We start from the raw sequence: 19116 nt of genomic DNA on the forward strand, positions 1-19116 counted from the left end.
AATAGTCTCTGTCCCGCTTCACATACAGTGATGTATTTCCCAGCAAAACAATGCTGTGAGTAGGTAAAGAGTTCCTGGGAGACAAAGTTCTGGGGGTGCCTATATCAGTAGGAACAAAGCTTCCAGCAATTGTCACTGCAAGAATTTTGCAAACATGGTATTGACCCTGCAGGGAGCTTTAAAACTTGATTCTCACTGCAGGAATAAGTTAAAAGGAAAAAAAAAATGCTGGAACATATCTAAAAGAGGAGAGGTTGGTTTGTAGGTACATTTTGGTAATGTCTAGATATGTACTTTAAAGGAAATGGATATTGTTTTTGCACTTTACCTGTATTATTTATAGTCAGGCCTTAAAAACCCTGTAAATATAAAATACTATATATACAGTAAAACATATGGCACTTTTATTTCCAGCCAGTAGGCATTTTACCTGTTTGCCAGTTTCTTTTTCTTAACCACTTCCCGTCTGGCCCATGTAGATAAATGGCCAGATGGAAGCACTGCCGATGCAGGTGGACATTTCTAAATGTCCCACTGCATCCATTGCCTGTGCGCACTCTCTGGGAATGAGCAGCACCGCGATCGGTGCCCGCTGTGTCCGGAGGTCACTGTACGGGACCTCTGTGTGAGGTCCCAATTCATGTGCTCACTGATTGGCCAATCAGTGATCACATGCAAAGTAGTTAACAAGATGTCACTTCCTGACATCATTGCTTACTACTTGTGAAATTTGTGAATGATCACAGAGGTCACATGGTACAAGGCTATTCACAACAGCCTTGTACCATGTGACAAGCTGTGACCAATCACAGCTCGCACAGTATTTCTCAATGGCTGCAGGAATGCAGCCAGAGAGAAGGAGAAATGATTGCTATTACAGCCTTTATGGGTGTAAAAGCAATCAGTATAAAAAAAGAAAAAAAATCTTCATCACCCCCCCACAAGTAGTACAGTGTCACTATGGTGACATTGTACTGCTAGGGTGACAGTATGTTAAAAAAAAACCATAGGGAGCTTACGTTAGTTAATTGCAGCAGAGGAGCACAGGTACCAGACTCAGTATCATTTGCAGATCTCCATGGGCAAAATTGGGTGTCAGAAATACCCTCCATCACCCACCAAGAAGTTGCGGCTTACACATATGGATAAATATGTGTCACGAGTCGCATCCACGGCCTCGAGTGATCACACAATCCTCATGGCAGAACCAGATGATCCATCAGGTGGTGAGGCAGAGGTAACACACCACTCTGCTTTATCTCCCCCTTCTCCTATCCCCTACCTTACAGCAGACATTCTGGATGATAAGTTACATGGCCTTCTGCAGAGTCTGTCCCATACTATATCTGCGGCAATGGGGAAAATAGCACAGGAACTCAGAAGGGAAATAGCATTGGTGGAAGAACGTACAGACCACCTAGAAACCAAATTTGATGACCTGGTGCAGTATGTACATGTACTGGAGGAAGATAATCATACTTTGAAACAACAGATATCCCAATTACAATCCCTACAAGAAGATTTGGAGAATAGGGAGCGGAGACAGAATCTCCACATACGCAGCATTCCTCAATCTGTAGGAGATGCTGATCTGCAAGATTATCTACGGGGTCTATTTACTGCATTGGCCCCGGTGGTTCTGGACATAGATTGGCGAATGGACAGGGCCCACCGCTCTCTTGCCCTGAAACCACCATTGGGCGTGAGACCAAGAGACATCATTGTCCGTTTTCATTATTATGATAGCAAGGAGTCTTTGCTGAATTCCACGTGTAACATCACCTCAGTTGACTTTAGAGGGGAGAAATTTCAAATCTATAGTGATCTGTCCCCTATCACATTGTCTAAGAGATGTACACTTACTCTCCACCTTCAAAAGCATTGCATTATATACAGATGGGGCTTTCCATTCCGGTTAACTGTAACCAAAGATGGCACTCAACACACAATCAGAGATCTTCAAGAAGGAGAAGTGTTTCTGCATATCTTAGGCCTATCTCCTCTGCCAGATGAAGCCTTAGCACTACCCTTACCCAAGCCAAGAGCGGTCAACACTCCAAACAAGTTGTGGACATCGGCAAGATTCAGAAACAAGACGTGCCTCCCGATTCCTCAACGGTCTCCTGCCTCTCGGTTATCTTCTGTCACCTGAAGAAGTCACGCAAAATGCAGCTGTTGCCACTTAAGACTTAACGTCTATTGATATGTCCTGCCTGACAATTCTGCTATCTCCTTACAGATAAATCTGACACCCTATCGGGATCTTCTCAGAGGATGTCCTGTTATTTGCTGTTCACTTTGGAAGAGAGAAGTGAAGTCACCGCCTGACTTTCACCCTCCCTATGTCGTTTCCAACCATCTACAGCTATTGCTGTAGATGCCTGGGCAGCCTTTCTTGCTCAGGCCTCCTCCATATTTTGGTTTCATATTATGTCTTCAAATCTTTTTTGTATTTGTTTGTTCTTTGTCTGCTAGTTTTTTTTAGTCAATGTTTTTTATGTTATTCTTTGTTGGAACAGCATGGTTTATTTGTCATATTGCCCTGCATACAATTGCTTCATGTTCAGATTACACCAACACCAACATGTCTTTACGACTATACTCTTGTAATGATAAAGGTTTAAATTCAATGTGGAAGAGGTCAATAGCTCTTATGGAATTCCGTCTTTCGTCTATGAATTTCCGTCAGGCTGATATCATCCTTATCCAGGAAACACATTTCAAAAAGGGAAGCTCATTTAACTTTGCCCTCAGATATTTTCCTATAACATGCTCCGCTACGGATGGCACAGGTAAAGCTGATGTCGCTATTCTTATCAAGAAAGGTTGCTCTATCCGGGTGCTATCATCGGTACTAGACGCAAAAAGCAGATTTATACTACTGCAATGTCAATATGGTGATGTCTATATTACAATCATTAATGTATATGCTCCTAATACTAATCAATTGGTGTTCTTTACAGATGCTATCTCCCCACTTTTAGCTTCTTCACGCCCCTTCACAATTATTGGAGGATACTTTAATTTATCCATATCAGCTGCATGTGATAGGAGATCCCTTCGAGGCCAACTACCCTCCAAACATTTTTTGAAACAGTCTACCTCCTTCCGTCAATGGATCAGAGGACATAAGCTGTTTGGAATTTGGAGAATACAACACCCATATGCTAAACAATTTTCGTTCTTCTCTCCGGTGCACCACATCTACACCAGACTAGATTACTTTTTGCTATCAACCCCCTTACTTAAACAGACCGTAAGCTCTGATATTGTCCCCAGCTTCTGGTCAGATCATTCTTTTTTGGCTTTAGATCTGTTTCTAGATCGATCAGCTTCACACACATGCCATTGGAGCCTGAATGACACACTTCTACGCGTCAAGCAGATGACAACACTTCTAGTTCAAAAGCATTGCATGAATTTTTTTAACTTAATACTGGATCTATGTCAGAATCCTCAACTCTGTGGGAAGCCCACAAAGCATTTATTAGGGGTCGCTTTATAATGGAAAGCTCACATTTTAAGAAGTCCCTGCTTCACCAGAAAACTGACCTTATGAACCAATTATCTCAAGCAGAAAAAAAACGTATTGATTCGCCCTCTTTGCCTAAACTTCGCTTAGTGGTACAACTTAAAGATCAACTTAAGACACTTGAGGCTAGTTCTATAGCGAAGAAACTGCTATGGATGAAACAGAAGTTGTATCAATACGCTAATAAACCTCATAGAATGTTAGTTAATAACTGAAAGCACATTTGACTACTTTTGCTCCCGAATTTTTGTTTCAAGCGGATGGTACCCCTACTTTTTGTCCCCAACAGATAGCCCAAGTGTTCAGAGACTTCTATCGTAAGCTTTACAATTGTTTATCACCAGAGATACACCCCACTTTCCATAAAGAATCCTTCATTGCTTTTTTTTCAACCCTTCATCTCCCTAAATTGAAAATGGAAGACAGATTAACTTTGAACACACCTATTACTAATAAGGAACTGTGTGCAGTTGTTAAGGAACTACCGTCGCACAAAGCACCGGGCCTAGACTGGTTTTCCTACACATATTATAAGTAGAGATGAGCGAATTATTCAAAAATTCAATTCGACTGATTCGGCGAATTCGTGAAAAAATTTCGATTCGAGTCGAATATATTCGCTGCGAATTTAACTTATAAAAGGGTGTTTCTAGGCTTCAGAGAGCCTTTATATTAGTGCAGAACACTGTACCTTTAATTTAAATGCCCTTGGAGTCTGCTGGGGAAGAGAAATAATACTGTCAGTCAGTATGACATGCAGATGAGTGCCGTCGATCTTAGAATCACCGCACACTTCACTCATTTGGGCAGTCACGGGGCCAAAACCAGAGTGTGGAGCCACAGTGTGGCGGTGGAGGCAGCAGCAATGGGAGGCCATACAGCACCCTATGACAAAATGGAACCCACCAGCAGTGTGAGGAGACCTGAAAGTGGCACATGGCAGAGTGTGGCGATGGAGACAGCAGCAATGGGAGGCCGTACAGGGACCCATGACACACTCTGGACCTGGAAGCAGCATGAGGAGGCGGTACAGGGGCCCATGACAGATTACGGGCCTGGCAGCAGCATGAGGAGTCGGTACGGGGGCCCATGGCAGATTACGGGCCTGGCAGCAGCAATGGGAGGCCGTACAGGGACCCATGACACACTCTGGACCTGGCAGCAGCATGAGGAGGCGGTACAGGGGCCCATGACAGATTACGGGCCTGGCAGCAGCATGAGGAGTCGGTACGGGGGCCCATGACACACTCTGGACCTGGCAGCAGCATGAGGAGGCGGTACAGGGGCGCATGACAGATTACGAGCCTGGCAGCAGCAACTTGGACAGGAGGACGTTCAGCTTCTGCACCGTCGGGTGCGTGCTCGCAAACTGTTGTCTCTTGGAAACGGATTCCAAGAAAGACTGCTGACGGAATCCGTGAAGAGGAGTAGCAGGAGAAGGAGCATCTGAACGAGCGGAATATGCCAACAAGCAACAACAGGGGCCCATGACAGATTACGGGCCTGGCAGCAGCATGAGGAGTCGGTACGGGGGCCCATGGCAGATTAGGGGCCTGGCAGCAGCTATGGGAGGCCCGTAATCTGCCAGCACCCTATGACAAAAAATGGAACACACCAGCAGTGTGAGGAGACCTGAAAGTGGCACATGGCATGAGACACTGTGGACCTGGCAGCAGCATGAGGAGGCGGTACAGGGGCCCATGGCAGATTAGGGGCCTGGCAGCAGCAATGGGAGGCCCGTAATCTGCCAGCACCCTATGACAAAAAATGGAACACACCAGCAGTGTGTGAGGAGACCTGAAAGTGGCACATGGCAGAGTGTGGCGATGGAGACAGCAGCAATGGGAGGCCGTACAGGGACCCATGAGACACTGTGGACCTGGCAGCAGCATGAGGAGGCGGTACAGGGACCCATGGCAGATTAGGGGCCTGGCAGCAGCTATGGGAGGCCTGTAATCTGCCAGCACCCTATGACAAAAAATGGAACACACCAGCAGTGTGAGGAGACCTGAAAGTGGCACATGGCATGAGACACTGTGGACCTGGCAGCAGCATGAGGAGGCGGTACAGGGGCCCATGGCAGATTAGGGGCCTGGCAGCAGCAATGGGAGGCCCGTAATCTGCCAGCACCCTATGACAAAAAATGGAACACACCAGCAGTGTGTGAGGAGACCTGAAAGTGGCACATGGCAGAGTGTGGCGATGGAGACAGCAGCAATGGGAGGCCGTACAGGGACCCATGAGACACTGTGGACCTGGCAGCAGCATGAGGAGGCGGTACAGGGGCCCATGGCAGATTAGGGGCCTGGCAGCAGCTATGGGAGGCCCGTAATCTGCCAGCACCCTATGACAAAAAATGGAACACACCAGCAGTGTGTGAGGAGACCTGAAAGTGGCACATGTTTGGGGCATGATTCATGGCGGATTTAGTCAGTTGTGTCAGGAACTGGTGGTTTGAAATCCAGACTAATACACGCCTGATTCATTTTCACAAATGTGAGTCTCTCCACACTTTGGGTGGACACTCGTGTCCTCCGCGGAGTTACAATACCTCCTGCCGCACTAAACACGCGCTCCGATACCACGCTACTGGCTGGGCATGACAGCCTTTCAAGGGCAAATTCAGCTAGTTGGGGCCAAAGGTCAAGTTTCGTTGCCCAGTAGTCAAGGGGATTGTCTACCTCGGTTGGCAGGGTGCTGTCCAAGTAGGCCCAAGCCTGTTGTTTGAGGTCCTGCTCCAGGTCCACCTGATGCTGCTGCGGCTGATTAGTAGTTTCCTCACTGCGCTGGTGAAGAAAGCTACTCATCATCGACTGCAGACTGAGGCAGCCGCTGCTGGTGGAGCTGCCACTGCTCCTACCGCCCCACCCCTCCCCTGCTGCCATGGCAGCGGAACGCGAGCGCACAGGGCCCACAGTGTCTGAGGATGGACGTTGGCGCACAAAGGCAGAGACCAACTGACTACATAGGTGGTTTTTATAGTACGTTATTTTGGCCTCCCTCTCAGCAGATGTGAAAAAGGCCACCATTTTTGAACGGTAGCGAGGGTCCAACAAGGTGGACAGCCAAAAGTCATCCCTCTGTCTGATGGTTATTATTCGGCTGTCGCTATGCAAGCAACCGAGCATGCTATGGGCCATTTGTGCCAAGGAATGCGAGGGACTCCCTGCCTCCATCTCCACAGCATACTGCCACGGTGCGTCTGGGTCCTCTGTCTCCTCCTCCTCCTCCTCTACCAGATGCTCCTGCTCCTCCACTCCTGTCCGCTGAGTGGAAAAACCACCCATTTCACTCAATAATTCCTGAGCACAAATGTCCTCCTCTACCTCCTCCTCTTTTTCCTGTCCTGCCCCCACAGGGGTCATGTGGCGTTGAGATCTGTGCGCCACGTCTACCGCACCCTGACCAGCCATTGTTAACAGCATTTGTTCCAGGACGTGCAACAGAGGAATGACGTCGTTCATCCCATAGTCCTGCCGACTCACGAATAGCGTGGCCTCCTCAAAGGGCCTGAGCAAGCGGCAGGTGTCCCGCATGAGCTGCCAATGGCTGACATCGAAGTTACACAGGGGAGTACCTTTATCCGCTTGTAACATCAGGAAATCGGTGATGGCCTTTCGCTGTTCGTAAAGGCGGTCTAACATGTGTAGGGTTGAATTCCACCTTGTTGCAACGTCGCAGATCAGGCGATGCTGGGGAATTCCGTTCTGCCGCTGCAGCTCAAGGAGGGTGTGCTTTGCGGTGTAGGAATGGCTGAAATGCATTCAAAGTTTACGTGACATTTTAAGGATGTCTTGCAGTGGGATGGTGGATTTTAGGAACCGCTTGACAACCAGATTGAACACGTGAGCCATGCATGGCGCATGGCACAACCTTCCTTGACGCAGAGCAGACACCATGTTCTTTCCGTTGTCGGTCAACATGGTTCCGATTTTCAGTTTGCGCGGAGACAGCCATCTGTCGATTTCTCTGTTCATTACACTGAGAAGTTCCTCCCCTGTGTGACTACGTTCGCCAAGGCATACCAGGTGCAGCACAGCGTGACACCGTTGCGCCCTGCACATGTGATATGCCGGTCGGGTAATGGGACTTGGCACGGGGGTGGCGGCTGAGGACACGGCGGAAGAAGAGGTGGTAGAGGCGGACATCTTTTGTGGACCAAGGACGTGCAAACGTGGAGGCAAAAGCGGCGTGACCTGTCCAAGTTGCTGGTGCGGCTGTGTAAGGGACCGCCCGGCGGTACCACTAGCACTCCACTGGTCGGATGTTCCCAGCGCACGGAGTCTAAGCCCCAGGGTACTTGTTCACCAGGGCCCCTGATGGTGGGGATGGACTTGGAGTACCCCAGGACCAGGTCGTGACTACTGAGGACACCCGTCAGTGGTAGGGGTATTCGCCAGGGGCTCCCACGGGAGAGAGCCAGGTATGAGGAGGTCTGGAGACCCCGTAGAGAGGGACGGATGGATGGATGGCTGAGCAGGAGCAGGGTCATACAAGCCGGGTCGGTAACTATGGGGACGGTGCGGTACAGAGCAGCGGGCAGAGAATAGTCGGGTCACACGCCAGGTCAGCAACAGCAGGTCAGATCCAATAGGGGGCATACAGGAGAGAGGTCAGGCAAGCAAGGGTCAAAACAGGAGAAAACAGCAAGGTCAGGGCACAATCCAGGTCAGCAACTTACTTCAGACAGGTTCACAGGTTCACAGGATACAAAAGACCAAAAGGCACTGAATGACAGCTCAGGGCCGTTTAAATATCCCGCCCTGCGCTGTCATTGGTGCCAGGCGCGCGCCCGCGGTCACTACTGCGCATGCGCGAACCTGATTGCCGCGGTCGGCCAAGTCCCGGCGCTCGCATACAGGGAGGTGTACTGCGCCTGCGCCGGGACCAGCGGCGCGACGATCCCCGACATTGCCCCCCCCCTACGGACAACCTCCGGATGCCCACCCGATCTCTCCACCCCGGGTGATCACGAAGAAACTCCCGGACTAGTCTAGGTGCGTGGACATTATGAGCCGGTTCCCAGGAATTGTCCTCAGGACCATAGCCCTTCCACTTAATTAGGAATTGGGTCTGGCCCCCCCTTCTTCGGCACTTAAGGATCGTTTCCACCTCAAATTCCTCTTGTCCTTCGACCGTTATGGCCTCAGGGGGTCTGGATTCTCGTTCTGGGAAGGCATCTGGGATCACTGGCTTCAGCAGAGATACATGGAAAACTGGATGAATTCTGAACGTGGCCGGAAGGATCAGCTCATATGCCACTTCGTTGACCATCCGCTTTACCTGAAAAGGCCCCACAAATTTAGGTCCCAATTTTTTCGAGGGACAAAGCATCTTTAAGTTGGTTGTGGCCAACCACACCTTCTGCCCAGGCCGCAACGCCAAATCCCCTCTTCGTTTCTTGTTAAACTCCTTCTTATTGTCCTCTTGGGCCCGAGCGATGGCTTCCTGGAGTAATTTGTTATTGACGGAGAAGAAGGTCAACGCATCCTGCGTGGCTGGAACTGGGCATTCAGAGACCAAGTCAGGGAGAAAGACAGGGTGAAACCCATAATTCGAAAAGAATGGGGACTGCCCCGTTGCCGAATGGCTTGCGTTGTTATAAGCGAACTCCGCCAGGGGTAAAAGAGACAGCCAATCATCCTGCAGGAAAGACGTGTAGCAACGCAAGTATTGCTCCAGGGTCTGGTTCGTCCTCTCGGTCTGACCGTTGGTCTGAGGGTGGAACGCGGAGGAGAGGGACAACTTGATGTCCAGGGCCTTGCACAGAGCCCTCCAAAACTTAGATGTAAACTGGACCCCTCGATCAGAGACGATGTCCTCGGGTACTCCATGAAGTCTAACGATCTCCCGGATAAATATTCGCGCCGTCTCGGTTGCTGACGGAGTCTTCCTTAGTGGCACAAAGTGAGCCATCTTGGATAGGCGATCAATAACCACCAGAATTGCTGTGTGGTCTTGTGACGGTGGGAGCTCGACTATGAAGTCCATCGCGATCTTCTGCCAAGGCCGTTCGGGAATCGGCAAAGGTCGCAACAGCCCCCAGGCTTTGCTCCTTGACGGTTTGCTCTTCTGGCAGATGGTACAGGATCTCACATAGCGCTTGCAATCCTTAGCCATGTTTGGCCACCAAAACGAGCGCCGGAGAAGCTCCAGAGTCTTGACTGGGCCAAAGTGACCCGCCAGCGGGTGATCGTGGCAATGCCCCAAAACCAGGGTCCGGACTTCCTCAGGTACCATGATAGAATCCTCCTTCCACAGGAGTCCCCCTTTGTTCTGGAGGGATACCCCAACTGGGGTTGGTGTGGCCGTAGATGCTTCTATTAACTTGGAGCGAAGGTCCGACTGGAGCGCCAAGAAGTTCCCTGAGGACAAGATAGTGTCGGGTACCAGTTCTTCTTCGGAGTCCTCAAACATACGAGATAGCGCGTCAGGCTTCGTATTTTTAGATCCGGGCCTGTAAGTAATATGAAAATTGAATCTGGAAAAGAACAGGGCCCATCTTGCCTGCCGTGGGCGTAGACGCTTGGCAGTCCTCAGATATTCCAGATTCTTGTGGTCTGTGAAAATCAATATAGGGTGTGAGGCACCTTCCAGCAGGTATCTCCATTCTTCTAGCGCTGCTTTAATAGCCAGCAGCTCTCGATCCCCGATATCGTAATTCTTCTCTGCTGGGGTGAGTTTCCTCGAGAAGAATGCTACGGGATGGAGTAACTCTTTGGTGCCTTTCCGCTGAGACAGGATGGATCCTACCGCATTCTCCGATGCATCTACCTCCAAGATGTAGGGCAGGGCCGCGTCCGGGTGGCCCAGGATGGGTGCCGAGGTAAACAGCTTTTTCAGAGCTTCGAAAGCTTTTTGAGCCTCTGGTGTCCATTTGAACCGGGTTCCAAGTTTGGTTAGTTGGGTAATGGGGGAGACCAGACCCGAGAAGTTTTTGATGAACTTCCGATAAAAGTTCGCGAACCCTATAAACCGTTGGACACCTTTTTTGTCCGTGGGTTCAGGCCAATCTAAAATTGCAGAGACCTTCTGGGGGTCCATCGCGACCCCCGCAGTGGAGATAATCAGGCCTAGAAACGTGATGCTAGATTGCTCAAAGCAACATTTCTCCGCCTTAGCATATAACCCATGCTGCCGCAATCACCCCAAAACTTTCGCCACATGTATCCTATGATCCTCTAGAGAGGGTGAAAAAATTAGTATGTCGTCCAAGTAGACGATAACGAAGACATCCAAAAAATCCCTGAAGATGTCGTTCACAAAGTGTTGGAAGGTGGCTGGTGCATTGCACAGCCCAAATGGCATGACCAAGTATTCAAAGTGGCCAAACCGGGTACGGAAAGCAGTTTTCCACTCGTCCCCCTCTCTTATGCGTACCAGGTTATAGGCCCCCCTTAAATCAAGCTTTGTGAAAATAGCCGCAGCCTTTAGGCTCTGAAACAGTTCTGGTACCAATGGCAATGGGTAACGATTTTTTATCGTGACCCTGTTCAGCTCCCGGTAGTCAATACAAGGTCTCAGGGTTTTGTCTTTTTTCTCCACGAAGAAGATTCCTGCTCCTGCTGGAGAAGTGGAGGGGCGGATGAATCCCTTCTGGAGGCTGTCCTTGATATATTCCTTCAGGGCCCCCAATTCAAGCTCAGATAGGGGGAAAATACGCCCAAAAGGGATTTCAGAGCCTGGTAACAGGTCGATTGGACAGTCATACGGGCGGTGGGGGGGCAGAGTGTCGGCTCCCCGCTTACTGAACACATCCAGGAACCCATGATAGGCTGCGGGAATAACCTGTTTCAAGTCGGAGTCTCCTTCGGAGCAAAGGAGAACTCGGGGCCCCGCGGGGCCCGAAGTGCGACAATGTTCCCGACAGTATGGGGAAGGGAACGAGATTGACCCGGTCTCCCAGTCAATCTGGGGGTTATGGGCCCGTAACCATGGGAGCCCCAGAATGACTGGGAAAAGAGGTGATGCAATAGCGTCCAGGCGGAGGAACTCCTGGTGCTGGTTGGCAATGATAGTGGCAATGGGGGGAGTTTCCTGATTAACTACCCCCGATTTTATCTGGGAACCATCAGCCAAAAAGATGTTGAAGCCCTTCTGTCTGTGTTGGAGAGGGATACCCTGTTGGTGAGCAAACTCTAGATCCAGGAAACAGCTGCATGCCCCCGAATCAACTATGGCTGTCACCTCCACGATCTTTCCTGGAAGCTGAAAGGAGAGGGGCACTACTAAGTATTGCGAAGGACAGGTATTGCTAATAGACAAGGAAGAAAAACGGGTGCACTTACTCATTTTTTGAGGGCAGGATCGCACCATATGACCAGCTTCACCGCAGTAAAGGCAGAGGTTCTGGGCTCGTCTGCGCTGGCGTTCCTCCGGTGATAATTTAGGCTGTGCCAGACCTAGCTGCATAGGTTCCGGAACATCTCCTGGTGGTGGGTTCTGGATGCTTTGTCGGGTTGGTGGGCTGGGGCCTAGGAATGGACCCCAGGTATTTCCGCGACCCTGGCCGGACCTCTCAAGCCTGCGTTCCCGCAGTCTTCGGTCAATCTTAATTGTCAGGGCAATAAGGTCTTCTAGAGACTCGGGAACCTCCACCCGGGCCAGCTCATCTTTCAAGGGATCGGAGAGTCCCATACGGAACTGGTGCAATAGAGCGAACTCATTCCAGCGTGTGTCCCCCATCCACCGCCTGAAATCAGAGGCGTATTCCTCTGCCGCCCGCCGGCCCTGTCGGAGCGCATATAAGGTCGCTTCGGCAGAGGCTGCCCGCTGTGGGTCATCATACAAGATGGCCATTGCTTCAAAGAAACTATTGACCGATCCCAGGTGAGGATCATTGTTTCCCCTTAGCCGGTGGGCCCAATCCTGGGGTTTACCCTGTAGTAGTGAAATAATGAATCCTACCTTCACGTTTTCGGTCAGGAAGGTACGGGGTTGTAGCTCAAAGAACAAGAGACAGGAGTCGCGGAATGACCGGAAGCGTGTGCGGTCCCCGTGAAAACGCTCCGGTAGGGGTACTCGGGGTTCTACCATAGGGAGCGGGGCGGAAGCCCCTGAGGCTGGCTCCTGAGCTACCAGGGCCGGGGGTGCAGAAACCGGGGCCTGTGGGGCAGGATCAGAAATAGAGCCAGTCTGGATGCGATTCTCCAGCTGCATGCATCTGTCCTGCAGGACCGTTACGGCCTGCGTCAAAGTAGCTAGGTGCCTGCAAATTTCCTCTAACGGGGAGGGCCCTCCTCTAGGCTCAGTCATGGCCTTTTGGTACTGTAAGGGACCGCCCGGCGGTACCACTAGCACTCCACTGGTCGGATGTTCCCAGCGCACGGAGTCTAAGCCCCAGGGTACTTGTTCACCAGGGCCCCTGATGGTGGGAATGGACTTGGAGTACCCCAGGACCAGGTCGTGACTACTGAGGACACCCGTCAGTGGTAGGGGTATTCGCCAGGGGCTCCCACGGGAGAGAGCCAGGTATGAGGAGGTCTGGAGACCCCGTAGAGAGGGACGGATGGATGGATGGATGGCTGAGCAGGAGCAGGGTCATACAAGCCGGGTCGGTAACTATGGGGACGGTGCGGTACAGAGCAGCGGGCAGAGAATAGTCGGGTCACACGCCAGGTCAGCAACAGCAGGTCAGATCCAATAGGGGGCATACAGGAGAGAGGTCAGGCAAGCAAGGGTCAAAACAGGAGAAAACAGCAAGGTCAGGGCACAATCCGGGTCAGCAACTTACTTCAGACAGGTTCACAGGTTCACAGGATACAAAAGACCAAAAGGCACTGAATGACAGCTCAGGGCCGTTTAAATATCCTGCCCTGCGCTGTCATTGGTGCCAGGCGCGCGCCCGCGGTCACTACTGCGCATGCGCGAACCTGATTGCCGCGGTCGGCCAAGTCCTGGCGCTCGCGTACAGGGAGGTGTACTGCGCCTGCGCCGGGACCAGCGGCGCGACGATCCCCGACAGGCTGTGCCAGCACCACGTTCACCCAGTGGGCCGTAAATGACATGTACTGTCCCTGACCGTAGTTACAGCTCCACACGTCGGCGCTGCCGTGCACTTTGGCAGAGACCGACATGCTCAAAGACTGGCCCACCATCTCTTCTACATGTGAATGCAGGGCTGGCACTGCCTTTTTGGCGAAGAAATGACGGCTTGGCACTCTCCACCGCGGCACGGCACAAGCCATCATTTCTCGGAAAGGTGCTGAGTCCACCACTTGGAAAGGGAGGGACTGCAGCACCAGCAACTTGGACAGGAGGACGTTCAGCTTTTGCACCGTCGGGTGCGTGCTCGCAAACTGTTGTCTCTTGGAAACGGATTCCAAGAAAGACTGCTGACGGAATCCGTGAAGAGGAGTAGCAGGAGAAGGAGCATCTGAACGAGCGGAAGATGCCAACGAGCGACAACTCCCCTCAGCAGAGGTGTTGGAGCCTTGACTGGCTGATAGAGGGCGATTGACGTCGGGTGACGGAGCAAGTAACGGAGAGGGTGATGGAGCGGGGGCTGGGGCAGGCAGAACCGCCGTATCTTTAGCACGGTTTTCCCAGGCCACCAAATGGCGACGCTGCATATGCTGCCGCAACGCTGTAGTCCCAACATGGGCCCCCTGGCCACGCTTGACTTTCTGGCCACATAGTCGACATACGGCTACGTTTACTTCCTCGGGCGGCTTGACGAAAAATTGCCACACCGCCGAGTAGGAAACTTTGCCCCCGATACTCCTCACTGGCTGACTGCTACTTCCTCCGTGCACAGCGGCACCACTACTGGCCGTGGTGGTAGGCTGCAGTGGAGCTGGTGCTCTACTCCGTGGCCGTTTGCCTCCACTGACACTGCTGCGACCCTGCTGCCTCCTGGGCAACCCACCGACTGTTTTGCTCGCTGCCAAGCTGCCACCCTCTTCTCCTGATGATGCGGAAGCAATAGCCTGATGACGACGAGGCTGCCAAGTGCGATCAGCCTCATCATCATCAATTAGGGTCTCCGCCTCACTACTAGCCCCCTCGGCTGCGTGTGGGTCAGGAGACAGACCTGTCTCTAGACCGGCTACCGAGCCACTCTCCTCGCCACTACTTCTTTGCCTGGCTGCTGAAGAGGCGGATGTCTCCCCCCGTTCCTGACCGCCCTCTGTTAGCTCTTCCTCACTGTACAGTGGGGCTGAGCCCACAGCATGCGATACTTCGCTTGGTGAGGGAACACCAAAGGACAGGGGCAGGTAGAGGACACGTGATTTCAGTGGGCTTGCTCCCGGGCCATGCCAACTAACGGTTGTGTCTGACGTACCCACTGACCGTTGGCTGTAGGTGTCAGAGATGACCTGGGAAGAGGAAGACGACCGAGCCAACCAATCGATGACGGCAGGGTTGTCGGTGGAGACACGACCGCTGGATGACACCGGGAGCAATGGCCTCTGGCTGCGACTAGTGCTGCCTCGACCCCTTCCTCTGCTGCCACGTCTGCTCGCTCCTAAAACATGGCCTCCTCTGACACTCCTCTGCATGTTGTCTGACATACTCTTTAATTAAATGATTCTGTGTCCCTGAGTAACAATTCTGTGTCTGTCCCTGAGTAACAATTCTGTGTCCCTGAGTAACAATTCTGTGTCCCTCAGTAACACTTCTGTGTCCCTCAGTAACAATTCTGTGTCTGTCCCTGAGTAACAATTCTGTGTCCCTCAGTAACAATTCTGTGTCTGTCCCTAAGTAACGTTTCTGTGGCCCTAAGTAACGATTCTGTGGCCCTAAGTAACGGTTCTGTGGCCCTCAGTAACAATTCTGTGTCCCTCAGTAACAATTCTGTGTCCCTCAGTAACAATTTTGTGTCTGTCCCTAAGTAACAATTCTGTGGCCCTAAGTAACGGTTCTGTGTCCCTGAGTAACAATTCTGTGTCCCTCAGTAACAATTCTGTGTCTGTCCCTTAGTAACAATTCTGTGTCCCTAAGTAACGTTTCTGTGGCCCTAAGTAACGGTTCTGTGTCCCTCAGTAACAATTCTGTGTCCCTCAGTAACAATTCTGTGTCTGTCCCTGAGTAACAATTCTGTGTCCCTCAGTAACAATTCTGTGTCCCTCAGTAACAATTCTGTGTCTGTCCCTGAGTAACAATTCTGTGTCTGTCCCTGAGTAACAATTCTGTGTCCCTCAGTAACAATTCTGTGTCCCTCAGTAACAATTCTGTGTCTGTCCCTGAGTAACAATTCTGTGTCCCTCAGTAACAATTCTGTGTCCCTCAGTAACAATTCTGTGTCTGTCCCTAAGTAACGTTTCTGTGGCCCTAAGTAACGATTCTGTGGCCCTAAGTAACAGTTCTGTGGCCCTCAGTAACAATTCTGTGTCCCTCAGTAACAATTCTGTGTCCCTCAGTAACAATTCTGTGTCTGTCCCTGAGTAACAATTCTGTGTCCCTCAGTAACAATTCTGTGTCCCTCAGTAACAATTCTGTGTCTGTCCCTGAGTAACAATTCTGTGTCCCTCAGTAACAATTCTGTGTCCCTCAGTAACAATTCTGTGTCTGTCCCTAAGTAACGTTTCTGTGGCCCTAAGTAACGATTCTGTGGCCCTAAGTAACGGTTCTGTGGCCCTCAGTAACAATTCTGTGTCCCTCAGTAACAATTCTGTGTCCCTCAGTAACAATTCTGTGTCTGTCCCTAAGTAACAATTCTGTGGCCCTAAGTAACGGTTCTGTGTCCCTGAGTAACAATTCTGTGTCCCTCAGTAACAATTCTGTGTCTGTCCCTTAGTAACAATTCTGTGTCCCTAAGTAACGTTTCTGTGGCCCTAAGTAACGGTTCTGTGTCCCTCAGTAACAATTCTGTGTCCCTCAGTAACAATTCTGTGTCTGTCCCTGAGTAACAATTCTGTGTCTGTCCCTGAGTAACAATTCTGTGTCCCTCAGTAACAATTCTGTGTCCCTCAGTAACAATTCTGTGTCTGTCCCTGAGTAACAATTCTGTGTCCCTCAGTAACAATTCTGTGTCCCTCAGTAACAATTCTGTGTCTGTCCCTAAGTAACGTTTCTGTGGCCCTAAGTAAAGGTTCTGTGTCCCTCAGTAACAATTCTGTGTCCCTCAGTAACAATTCTGTGTCTGTCCCTGAGTAACAATTCTGTGTCCCTCAGTAACAATTCTGTGTCCCTCAGTAACAATTCTGTGTCTGTCCCTGAGTAACAATTGTGTGTCCCTGAGTAACAATTGTGTGTCCCTCAGTAACAATTCTGTGTCCCTCAGTAACAATTCTGTGTCTGTCCCTTAGTAACAATTCTGTGTCTGTCCCTTAGTAACAATTCTGTGTCCCTATGTAACGTTTCTGTGGCCCTAAGTAACGGTTCTGTGTCCCTCAGTAACAATTCTGTGTCCCTCAGTAACAATTCTGTGTCCCTCAGTAACAATTTTGTGTCTGTCCCTGAGTAACAATTCTGTGTCCCTCAGTAACAATTCTGTGTCCCTGAGTAACAATTCTGTGTCCCTGAGTAACAATTCTGTGTCTGTCCCTGAGTAACAATTCTGTGTCTGTCCCTGAGTAACAATTCTGTGTCCCTCAGTAACAATTCTGTGTCCCTCAGTAACAATTCTGTGTCTGTCCCTGAGTAACAATTCTGTGTCTGTCCCTGAGTAACAATTCTGTGTCCCTCAGTAACAATTCTGTGTCTGTCCCTGAGTAACAATTCTGTGTCCCTCAGTAACAATTCTGTGTCCCTCAGTAACAATTCTGTGTCTGTCCCTGAGTAACAATTGTGTGTCCCTCAGTAACAATTGTGTGTCCCTGAGTTACAATTCTGTGTCTGTCCCTGAGTAACAATTCTGTGTCTGTCCCTGAGTAACAATTCTATGTCTGTCCCTGAGTAACAATTCTGTGTCCCTCAGTAACAATTCTGTGTCCCTCAGTAACAATTCTGTGTCCCTGAGTAACAATTCTGTGTCCCTCATTAACAATTCTGTGTCCCTCAGTAACAATTCTGTGTCCCTCAGTAACAATTCTGTGTCTGTCCCTGAGTAACAATTCTGCGTCCCTCAGTAACAATTCTGTGTCCCTCAGTAACAATTCTGTGTCTGTCCCTTAGTAACAATTGTGTGTCCCTCAGTAACAATTCTGTGTCCCTGAGTAACAATTCTGTGTCCCTTAGTAACAATTGTGTGTCCCTGAGTAACAATTCTGTGTCCCTGAGTAAGAATTCTGTGTCCCTCAGTAACAATTCTGTGTCCCTCAGTAACAATTCTGTGTCCCTGAGTAACCATTCTGTGTCCCTCAGTAACAATTCTGTGTCCCTCAGTAACAAATCTGTGTCCCTGAGTAACAATTCTGTGTCCCTGAGTAACAATTCTGTTTCTGTCCCTGAGTAACAATTCTGTGTCTGTCCCTGAGTAACAATTCTGTGTCCCTAAGTAACGTTTGTGTGGCCCTAAGTAACGGTTCAGTGGCCCTAAGTAACGTTTCTGTAGCCCTAAGTAACGTTTCTGTGGCCCTAAGTAACGTTTCTGTGGCCCTAAGTAACGGTTCTGTGTCCCTCAGTAACAATTCTGTGTCCCTTAGTAACAATTCTGTGTCTGTCCCTGAGTAACAATTCTGTGTCCCTAAGTAACGTTTCTGTGGCCCTAAGTAACGGTTCTGTGGCCCTCAGTAACAATTCTGTGGCCCTCAGTAACAATTCTGTGTCCCTCAGTAACAATTCTGTGTCTGTCCCTCAGTAACAATTCTGTGACCCTAAGTAACGTTTCTGTGGCCCTAAGTAACGATTCTGTGGCCCTAAGTAACGGTTCTGTGGCCCTCAGTAACAATTCTGTGTCCCTCAGTAACAATTCTGTGTCCCTCAGTAACAATTCTGTGTCTGTCCCTTAGTAACAATTCTGTGTCCCTAAGTAACGTTTCTGTGGCCCTAAGTAACGGTTCTGTGTCCCTCAGTAACAATTCTGTGTCCCTCAGTAACAATTCTGTGTCTGTCCCTGAGTAACAATTCTATGTCCCTAAGTAACGTTTCTGTGGCCCTAAGTAACGGTTCTGTGGCCCTAAGTAACGGTTCTGTGGCCCTCAGTAACAATTCTGTGTCCCTCAGTAACAATTCTGTGTCTGTCCCTAAGTAACAATTCTGTGACCCTAAGTAACGTTTCTGTGGCCCTAAGTAACGATTCTGTGGCCCTAAGTAACGGTTCTGTGGCCCTCAGTAACAATTCTGTGTCCCTCAGTAACAATTCTGTGTCTGTCCCTAAGTAACAATTCTGTGGCCCTAAGTAACGGTTCTGTGTCCCTCAGTAACAATTCTGTGTCCCTCAGTAACAAATTCTGTGTCTGTCCCTTAGTAACAATTCTGTGTCCCTAAGTAACGTTTCTGTGACCCTAAGTAACGGTTCTGTGTCCCTCAGTAACAATTCTGTGTCCCTCAGTAACAATTCTGTGTCTGTCCCTGAGTAACAATTCTGTGTCCCTAAGTAACGTTTCTGTGGCCTTAAGTAACGGTTCTGTGGCCCTCAGTAACAATTCTGTGTCCCTCAGTAACAATTCTGTTTCTGTCCCTAAGTAAAAATTCTGTAACCCTAAGTAACGTTTCTGTGGCCCTAAGTAACGATTCTGTGGCCCTAAGTAACGGTTCTG

Source organism: Staurois parvus, unplaced genomic scaffold, assembly GCF_062004578.1.
Source record: "Staurois parvus isolate SC_StPar_1 unplaced genomic scaffold, SC_StPar_1.0 ptg000078l, whole genome shotgun sequence".
NCBI classification, from domain to species: domain Eukaryota; kingdom Metazoa; phylum Chordata; class Amphibia; order Anura; family Ranidae; genus Staurois; species Staurois parvus.